The sequence below is a fragment of the Sminthopsis crassicaudata genome, chromosome 4, assembly GCF_048593235.1.
Source record: "Sminthopsis crassicaudata isolate SCR6 chromosome 4, ASM4859323v1, whole genome shotgun sequence".
Classification (NCBI taxonomy): domain Eukaryota; kingdom Metazoa; phylum Chordata; class Mammalia; order Dasyuromorphia; family Dasyuridae; genus Sminthopsis; species Sminthopsis crassicaudata.
In genome coordinates, this window is record NC_133620.1 from 202587434 (window position 1) to 202594937 (window position 7504).

Below are 7504 nucleotides of genomic sequence, written 5' to 3' on the forward strand. Positions count from 1 at the left end.
TTCTGGCTCTACGATCAAATCACATTGATTGTATAAGAAAAAATACAATACAAATACAAATTCCACTCTGTTTCATAAAATCTATCTGCTCTTCAAATCAGAAAAGCAAATTTTTTCCTGAAAAGTCCTTGAATAAAGCATTACAGAAATTGAAGAGAGATTAGTTATGTTGCTTATAAATGATATAAGACAGAAGCATGAGAAACTTTCAAAGTTTCACCTTGCTTATCATGACAGGTCCTGTAGGAGAAAATGTGTCAAGGTAGTGAGTCTATCTAAGGATACTAAAACTACATGATACCTCAGGAAAAGAATATGTATGTGATAAAAACTAATTTTCTGTAAAGTTAGCAAGAAACTTTCATGATAGAAACAAGTATATTAGGTGGTACACTGTTGATGATATATTTAGAGATGTCATGTCACCATTACAAGTACAAGAACTCAGAGTCAGTGCATAAGTTGCTTTTTTTGGTTCATTTATTTTTTTTGGGGGGGGGTGTGTGTATGTGTGTGTGTGTGTGTGTTTGTGTGTTTTAGTGGTGCAAATGGAATTTTTATTCCCAATTCCTTACTTTCTTTCCTGGGGAAAGTAATCTTATTTCTCCAATCCAAAGAATCAAATAGTGGCATGAGGCTGATAAAACCTGTGGTAGCATTCTTGAGGAAAGGCAAGGGCGAAAGGGAGAAAGGGCAGAGAATGTGTTTGACTGAATGCAAAGAGCCTCTGAGAAGCCATCATTGTGTTATTCCTGGGTCATATGTTCATTTTCACCTAATACTCAACAGGTAACACCTGTCTGACAGAGTGTGGAGCCACAAGATCAACAACAACAACAACAGCAACAACAACAACAACAACAACAACAAAAAGAAAAAAAAGGCAGTGATGGGGACTTCAGTATCATCCCACCATTCCTGAGGAGTATCTCAGAATCTGCTCCCAACCCCTTTCTTCATGTAATCAGGAGCTTATGAAGGTCTTTTTTTCTGGCACCACATCTACCTGCCAATATCCTGAGGTCCAGGGTGTGCCACTTCTTGGGCTGAGGAATATGTGGAAGTGTTCAAAGTAAAAGCTCTCCCAGACCAGGAGGAGCACTTGTGGGCTAGTAGCCACTTTATTGGAATCTAAGAGATTCTTGATGAGCAGAAGCCATAAAACTGGCACATGTTTGTGTACAGTAGTAAGTGGCTCCAGATCAGCCTCAGGCACTACAGTTACCTAGGCCTCCAGTACTTGCTAGAACTACTGTATGGTGAGCTCATACAGATCAGTCAGGGGGGCTTCAGAGCCACAGCTTCGCCTTGCACTACAGAACACTATTCTCCAGGAGGATTTGCTTTCCAGCCTGCCCAATGAGAAGCCCAGGAAGTTATGGATCTTACTGCCATCCCAGACCCACATTTTACAGACATCTGGAGGCTGACCAGGGCACCACGGGTTTCTTTACAGAGCTTGCCTCCTGGTAATTTTCCATGGCTTGTCGTCTTACCTTCATTTGCCTACGCCCCCTCCCGCCTTCAGGGACCTCTCACACTGGTCAATTAAGATGCCTGAGTTGCCTGTTGTGGGCAGCAATGCAATTAGGTATTAAATAGAACTTTGTGGATTTTTGCTGGACAATTTTTGGCATGATGGAGTAGAATCTCCAGGCCTTACAAGGAAGAAAATATATGCATTTTGCAACTTATGTACAACTATGGGTACTTGGAGAGCACACAATGAGATCCTCATATAATGTCTATGAAATTATAATTATTTGAGATTTATGTGTTGAAAACTGGCTTTTTTATTTTTGTGATAGTACTAATACTTGCAGATTGCTAAATCCAATAATATAGTTTAATAATGTTGTTGAACTAACCAAAAATAGATGTAACATTGCTTAAACTTCCATACAAATGGGAAGTGACCTATTTTATCATGATCCTGTGGAAAGAGGATAATCCCAATTCTGTCTTACTACTGTGCCTTCATTTCACAAATTTAGTACTGCTGGTGGAGATATGAGCTGATCCATTCATTCTGGAATGTTTAAAGGTCTGCCAAACTGTGCATACCCTCTGATCTAACAATATCCACTATTAGATCAATGTTCCTTTTGTTGTGGCTAAGAATTGGAAAGCAAAAGGATGTCCATCAATTGGGGGATGACTAATCAAGATGTGATGATTGTGCAATAAGAAATGACAAGCAGGATGATTTCAGAAAATCCTGGAAAGACTTACATTAACTGAAGCAAAGTGAAGTGAGCAGACCAAAGAGTATGTTGTACTTAGTGATAGCAATATTATAATAGCAATAATGACTTAGCTTTTCTCAGCATTACAATGATACAACACAATCCCACAGAACTAATGATGAAGCAGATTATACTCCTTCAGAGAAAGAACTGATGTTTTCTGAATATAGATAGAAGCATGCTATTTTTCACTTTCTTTTTTAATACTTTTTCTTTTACTTGAGTTTTCTTATATGAAATAACTAATATAGAAATCTATTACATGATTTCAGATGGGTTATCTATAAATTCTTGCTTACCATCTAGGAGAGAGGAGAGGAGAGAAAAAGAAAAATATAATTTAGCACTTAAAATGTTGAAAAATGTAAAAAATATTTTGACATATGATAAAGGAAAAATTATTTTAATATATTAATTGGAAGTAAAAAGAAATGAAAACTTAGTCCATCAAAACATGTGATGTTACAGATTTATAAAGTTCAAGTTTAATTTTCTGTAAACAAAATTTAAAAATACAGTCTCAAGATGTTTAGTAGCTATGATTTCCCTTTATCCTAATTCCAACCTTAATTTCTTTTACAAGGTTTAGATTTCTTTGTTTTCTTTGCAAGGAAGCTCTCATGCTCTCATGAATCCCCTTGATTAATTTGGCAAACAAACCATTTAGATGCCAGAAGAGAAAGTTGACTAATTTGACATACAGAGTTTTGTTTAAAGAGTAGATAAGAGTTTCATAAAAAATAAAACACTGTTCCTTGATTCAAGCAAACCTGAAGATGCTGCATTTGTGAAGCTACAGAAATCTCAGAATTTTTTCTACTCTAATTATCATCATCTGGTGTCAATGTAAGCCATACTGGTTCTGGAAAATGCTGTTCTGTTTGTTGGTCCCTTTTTATCTCAATATGTTTTTGTTACATGAGCAACATTTGGTGATTATTACCATACTTTGTCAACCTATCCATTATACTGGTGCCATCAAATAATTGACTAGTTCCACATGTACGTAGCATTTGGAGTACTATCATCATGATGTAGCTTCAGATCCTCATATTTGTTCAAATGATTTCCACAGTACACAGATTAAAAAGGAAGGAGATGATCTTGTTCTTTTAGTTCTTTCCTGAGAAATAATGGTCTTGCAGTCTCACATTCAATCTAGTTGTCATTAACCTTCATCTAGTTAATCATGTTAAGTCACAAACCTCAGTTTGAATGTTTTTTTTTCCTTTTCTTAAAGCATATTGATTAACCAATTGAATGACTTATATTGAAGCAATGCATATTTTTTGACCGCACTAAATAAATAATTTTGCTTCTAAAATAGAGAAGGAAGCAAAACAGTGATTTTCTTCTAACAATGGTTATATTCGACATTAGTGAACCAATTCCTAAAAATTAGATTGTATTTTTTAAAGAATCTTACAATATTTACTCCTTTGAATTTGCAGGGACTTCGTCTCCTGTGTGTACCAAAGGGGTTATATGTGGTTAACTGGGGTAACACAGGGTCAGCAGGAGATCTCTACCATATATTTTCCTCTAGATAATTACAGAATCCCTAAATCTTTCAAAAGTGTTAATGTCTAAAATAGCTTAAAGCCTTAATACATATGCTCTTGAAAATCAAAATATAAAGGTAAGGGAGAAACTAAGTTTAAGAATTCTGCATATTAGAAAGTTGGGAAGGGATTTATTATCATATTATTTATATGAAAGTTTAGCTGATATATGAGTGATCCTGTGCCTAATATGAAGTAGAACTTCATATGTATATTCCATCAGTGCAGGTAGTATAGACACAAAAGTCACTAAGCTACAATTGTTTTCCTTTCATTTTTTTTTCTTTTTTAAAAAATATTTATTTTAATAAACATTTCTTTACTAATCATGTTGGGAGAGAAAAATCAGAACAACAGAGAAAAACCATGGGAGAGGGGAAAAAAAAAAGGAATCGAACATAGTATGTGTTGATTTATATGCAATCTTTGTATTTCTGTTTATGAATGCAAATGACTTTTTTATCCAAAATCTCTTGGATTGCCTTGGATCACTGAACCATTGAGAAGAACCAACTCTTTCATAATTGAACATCACACATTCTTATTGTTATTGTATACAATGTTTCTGCTTGTTTTACTCAGCATTAGTTTGTGTAAATATTTCCAGGTCATTTTAAAATCAACTTGTTCATCATTTTTAATAAAACAATAATATTCCATTACCTTCATATGTCTCAGCTTATTCTGCCATTCCTCAATTGATGAACATAAAACTGTTGCTTTTTTTTTTTTTTTTTTTTTTTTTTTTGAGAGGTAAATAGGGTTAAGTGACTGCCCAAGTTAACACAGTCTGAAGCCACATTTGAACTCACGTCTTCCTGATTTTGGGTTTGGTGCTCTATCCACTCTATCATCTGTGTTTGGAGATCCCTTTTGGTTTTAGACAGTATTATAATATGTACTAGTTTTAAACCAGAGGCAGGACATAATGCAGAGAGAGTACTGAGTTGCAGACATATTAATAGCTATAAATTATGATAAATTTTGGAGGGAATATGGGGAAAATGTAACAATGCATTCTTAAAGTATTTGTGAACAAACTCAACCATTCTATAGAACAATTTGTAAATATATCTAAAGGGCTATAAAACCATGCATACCCTTTATATCTAACAAAACCATTACTAGGCTTGGTGTATACCAAAAGAAATTTAATGGGGGGAAGGATCTATATGTACAAAAATATTTATAGCAGTTCTTTTCTCAAGGCAAAGAATCTGAAATTAAGGGGATGTCCATCAACTGGGAAATGGCTGAATAATTTGTGGCATATTATTTTGATACAATACTATTATTTTATAATAAATTACGAGCAGGATGCTGTTAGAAAATCCCGAAATGTACTCCATGAGCTCATTCAAAGTGAAATGTAATGTGTACAAAGCAACAGCAATGTTGTGGAATTATTAACTGTGAATGGCATTTCTATTATCAGCATTACAGTGATCCAAGAGGACTCTGAAGAACTTATGATGAAAACAAACAAACAAACAAACAAAACAAAAACAAACAAAAAACAAAAAAACAAAAAAGCTTTCCATACCTAGAGACAGAACTGATTTGTGTCTCAACATGGATTAAAACACTAAAAAAAAAAATCACTTTATTTTTCTTAAGTTTTTTTTTCCCCCCTTGGGGGAGGGGATCTATACTTTCTTTTGTAGCATGACTGGTAAGGAAATGTTTTGCATAGCTTCACATATGCCTTCTCTATATGGAAAAACATGTTAAAAGCTGTTTTTTCATGTAACTAGGAAAACAGAATATTAAATAAACAAACAATTAAATACAAAAGAAAAAAAATCTTACCAAAGATCATCAACTGATCTGTGAAGTATGAAGTTAGATGCTGAGATAGGGTAACTCAGAGAGTAACTCAGAAAGTATGTATTAGAGAGGAAATCTGATCATATCTTCCTTTCCTTAAGGATTCCTTTCTATAGTAGTTTAGCAATAATATATATATCAATAATTTGTTCATTTGTATGGAAATAATTTAATCTGAATAAGTCTTACAGAGAATAAAGGAAAATATTAATGATAAAATTAAAGGGTTATTATTATGGGAACATGAAACCACAAACTCTGCTTTGAAATATTAGAAGAAGAAAAGATTAGGGCTTATATGTTTTCTGATCAAATTTATAGTTCTGTCTCTCACATTGATTCTGTGATTTTTAATGAACCATTTTAACTATTTTGGGCCTCAGTTTCTTCATTAATGAGTTGAGTAGAGATAGAGATAATTGTAATGTTAGGTACTGATATATAATTCTGTGATCTTCTTCTATCATGTAATTTTTTGGGTTTTTTAAAAAACCTCAGTAGTGTGTTAATTTTTTGAAAGATCAAATGTTATCAGTCATTGCAAAAAGCAGTTTTTAAATACCTGATAGGTATAAGATACTTTGCTTAATCATGGGACTACAAATAAAGGAAAAGACAAAATATAAAAAAAATTAAAATATACAATTTATGCTCTCAAGATCCTCAGAATTCAATAGCACTTTAATAAAGCCTATGGTAATAGTGTACCCCAAAAGCCTAATAAGAATTTCAACTGTCATGATATAGTGGGGTAGCAATGAAGGAAATAGTTGAGACCTTCAACGCCTTTTCAGTTAGATGATATAAGTAAGTCTCCTGTCTCTCCCTCCCTGTATAAAGCAGCTAGATGTATAGGTGATCCTTTAGAAAATCTGATCTGGAAGATTGTTGAGACTCAATCTTTCACTGATATATTTGTCTCTCTTTCACAACACTGTGAAATACAAAATTTCCATCAAAGCTAGATGCTTATCATTTTCTGTCTGACACCCTTCTGTTGTATGATTTAACATTTTTATAGAATCTAACCAGTTTGGTTCAGGTTGTCATTCACAATTGTGTTGGAAGTGAATGCAATTGAGGTAAAAGGTCCATAATCTCATCTACTTTTATTTACCTTTCTTCTCCCTGAATGCATGGTTACCAATTTATTCATAATTCTCTAAGAATTGACCTGAATTTCAGTGGAATAAATCATGAACTACTTAGTATCTGACAAGTCATATCTTACAAGGTGGCATAAAGGATAAATCCAAATACTCTTTTTTATTTAATAGTTTTTATTTACAAGATATATGCATGTGTAATTTTACAACATTGACAATTGCCAAATTTTTTGTTCTAATTTTTCCCCTCCTCCCCCCTGCCAGGTGGCAGGTTGACCAATACATGTTAAATATGTTAAAGCATAAATTAAATACAATATATGTATATATGTCCAAACAGTTGTTTTGCTGTCCAAAATATCAGACTTTGAAATAGTATACATGTGTGAAGGAAATCAAAAAAGCAGGCAGACAAAAACAGAGGGACTTGGAATTCCATATAGGAATATAGTGGTTCAAAGTCATCTCCCAGAGTTCTTTCCCTGGGTGTAGCTGGTTCAGTTAATTATTGCTCAGTTGGAACTGATTTGGTTCATCTCTTTGTTGAAGATGACCTCATCCATCAGAATTGATCATCATATTGTATTGTTGTTGAAGTATACAACAATATTCTGGTCCTGCTCATTTCACTCAGCATCAGATCATGTAAGTCTCTTCAGACCTTTCTGAAATCACCCTGTTGGTCATTTCTTACAGAACAATAGTATTCCATAATATTAATATAGCACAATTTCTTCAGCCATTCTCTAATTGATGGGCATCC

General features: G+C 33.6%; 1 pseudogene; it reads right to left on the reverse strand.

The window, feature by feature from the left end:
• Positions 1-964: 964 nt before the first annotated feature.
• On the reverse strand, positions 965-1481 carry LOC141540698 (ribonuclease P protein subunit p25-like protein; annotated as a pseudogene).
• Between the last annotated feature and the right edge of the window lie 6023 nt (positions 1482-7504).